At 39.1% G+C, this 3,341-nt stretch overlaps 1 pseudogene; it reads right to left on the bottom strand.

Annotated features, from left to right (window-relative positions):
- Window positions 1-660: 660 nt before the first annotated feature.
- Window positions 661-1,898, bottom strand: LOC105003465 (annotated as a pseudogene).
- Window positions 1,899-3,341: the final 1,443 nt, after the last annotated feature.

The raw sequence follows: 3,341 nt of genomic DNA on the forward strand, positions 1-3,341 counted from the left end.
AGAGTGAAAAAGTTGGCTTAAAGCTCAACGTTCAGAAAACGAAGATCATGGCATCCGGTCCCATCACTTCATGGCAAATAGATGGGGAAACAGTGGAAACAGTGTCAGACTTTATTTTTTGGGGCTCCAAAATCACTGCAGATGGTGATTGCAGCCATGAAATTAAAAGACGCTTACTCCTTGGAAGGAAAGTTATGACCAACAGAGACAGCATATTAAAAAGCAGAGACATTACTTTGCCAACAAAGGTCCGTCTAGTCAAGGCTACAGTTTTTCCAGTAGTCATGTATGGATGTGAGAGTTGGACTATAAAGAAAGCTGAATGTCGAAGAATTGATGCTTTTGAACTGTGGTGTTGGAGAAGACTCATGAGAGTCCCTTGGACTGCAAGGAGATCCAACCAGTCCATCCTAAAGGAGATCAGTCCTGGTGTTCATTGGAAGGACTGATGCTGAAGCTGAAACTCCAATACTTTGGTCACCTGATGCAAAGAGCTGACTCACTGGAAAGGCCCTGATGCTGGGAAAGATTGAGGGCAGGACAAGGGGATGACTGAGGATGAGATGGTTGGATGGCATCAGTGATTCAATGGACATGGTTTTGGGTTGACTCCGGGAGTTGGTGATGGACAGGGAGGCCTGGCGTGCTGCGGTTCATGGGGTTACAAAGAGATGGACACCACTGAGTGTCTGAACTGTTTAATGAAATAGTATCACATCTATTAGTGAACCTGTCCTATAGAGTGTGATCAAATCACTCAAACTGGTAATGGGCCAGGTCTTTATCAGGGTGACAAAACAAGTTGTATGGACAGTTTTGTGGTTGCTTATAATAACACGTTTCTTTCTTTTTTTTTTTCTGGAAAGATGTATTGTGCAGAGGAGAAGGGCTCGATCCTCTTGGCTGCCCCTTTCCTCATGGCGACCAGGACGTTGCTCAGCTCCTGTCTCTTCCTTTTGTCGCAGATGTGTGTCCCCACCCTTTACTTGATGAACTTGAGTGCCTACTTGTCCTTGGAGACCTCGAGCAGCTCCATGTCCTGTCGCTCAGAAGGGGTGAAGACCCACGCCTCCCAGATCATGTCCCGTATGAACTTGGTGTGTTCGGTGAGGCTCCCACAGCGGCAGCTGTGCCTCGGCTCGCTCACGTTCTCGGTCATCTTGCGGCCCTTGTTGAGGCCCACAGCCATTTGGTAGCACAGAGCCATGGCTGTTGTTCTTCAGTGGCTGCCGCAGCGGAAGTTGTAATAACGCTTAACAAATATATGTGCTGGGCAGAATTTGATCTAAGACTTACTTTCATTGTATCCTTTTAAACAAGGTTGTGGGGAAATAGCTAGCTATCATCCATGTTAAACTTAGTTTTTTATTGCCAGTAGAATCACTAAGAGCTGTACATGAAATCATTGTCTTGAATCAGCTGGAAATAATTGGATGTATATTTTTAACAGCATGAACATCTTTCCAGTTCCTGTAAAACACCTTAAAACACATGTTCTTCTTTCACCTCTTGGAAGGTCCACAGTGATTATCCAGATTCTTTGTCTTCCTGAAGCCTTTCCAGTCCTCTAGCAGATCCTATCTCCTCTCAGTTCTGATAGTATTAAATTGCATATCACTGCATTTCAAAATTTGTCTTTGTGGTTCACTTCATACCACTTGATAGACTAAGTTTCTTAAAAAAAATTTTTTTTACCTGTTTTACCCTTTCACCTATTTATGTCACCTCCCGCACTCTACTACCACTGGAACCATCAGTTCAGTCTCTATGAGGTCAGATTTTTGGTTTTTAGTTGTTGTTTTGTTAAATTCATGATTTAAGAGAGATCATGCAGTATTTGTCTTTGTCTGGCATATCTCACTTGGCATAATGCCCTCAAGGTCCATCATATTATCACAAATGGCAAGATTTCAATCTTTTTTTTATAACTGGATAATATTCCATTATATATATATGTTTTTTTTTCACCTTATCTTTATCCATACAACTGTTGCTGGACACTTAGGCTGCTTCCATATTTTAGATATTGGAAATAATGCTGCAGTGCATTTGGGGATACATTTATCTGTTTGAGCTAGTGTTTTTATTTTCTTCAGATATATACCCAGATGTGGAATTGCTGTATCATATAGTAGTTCTATTTTTAATTTTTTGAGAAACCTCAATGCTGTTTTTAATAGTGGCTGCACAAATTGTCATTCCCACCAACAGTGCACAAGTGTTCCCTGTTCTCCACATCCTTGCTAATAACACTTGCTATTTTTTGCATTTTTGATAACAGCCTTTCTGACATGTTTGAGATAATAACTTTGTGGTTTTGACTTGCATTTCCCAGATCATTAGTGATGTTGACATTCTTTTTTAAACAATTTTTTAAACTGAAATGTTGATTTATGATGATGCCCTAGTTTGAGGTGTATAGCAAAGTAATACATATGTGTGTGTGTATTTCTTTTTTTTTCCCATTCTCTTCAATTGTAAGTTATTACAGATATTGAGTGTAATTCTCTGTGCTATATAGTAGGTCCCTTTAGGTTATCTATTTTATATATAGTAGTGTGTATATTTTAATCCAAACTTAATTTCTCTCTCCCCTTGCTTTTGGTAACCATAGTTTGTTTTCTAGGTCTGTGAGTCTGTTTTGTAAATAAGTTCATTTTGTGTGATGTTTTACAGCCCACATATAAGTGATATTATATGGTATTTGTTTTTCTGACTTACTCCACTTAGTATAATAATCTCTAGGTCCATGTATGTTGCTGCAAATGACATTATTTCATTCTTTTTTATGACTAATACTCTATCATGTATGTATACCATATATTCCTTATCAATTAATCTGTTCATGGACACTTGTTTCCATGTCTTGACTATTGTAAATAGTGCTGGAATGAATAATGGGACACATGTATCTTTTGGAATTATGGTTTTCTCCGGATATATGCCCAGGAGTGGGATAGCAGATTATATGGTAACTTTCTTTTCTAAATTAATTAATTAAAAAAAAAAATACACACACTGCATGGCATGCAGGATCCCAGTTCCCCAAAAAGGAATCAAACCTGTGCCTGCTGCAGTGGACTGCCAGGGAAGTCCTAGCAGCTGTATTTTTAGTTTTTAAAGGAACTTCCATTTTGTTTTTCGTAGTGGCTGGATCAATTTACATTCCTACTGACAGTGTAGGAGGGTTTCCTTTTCTCCACACCTCTCCAGCATTTATTGCAGATATTTTGATGATGGTCATACTGACCCATGTGAGGTGACAGTTCATTGTAGTTTTGATTTGTACTTCTCTAATAACTAGTGATGTTGAGCAAATTTTCATGTACTTTTTGGCCATT

The sequence above is a fragment of the Bison bison genome, unplaced genomic scaffold, assembly GCF_000754665.1.
Source record: "Bison bison bison isolate TAMUID 2011002044 unplaced genomic scaffold, Bison_UMD1.0 scf7180017864469, whole genome shotgun sequence".
Classification (NCBI taxonomy): domain Eukaryota; kingdom Metazoa; phylum Chordata; class Mammalia; order Artiodactyla; family Bovidae; genus Bison; species Bison bison.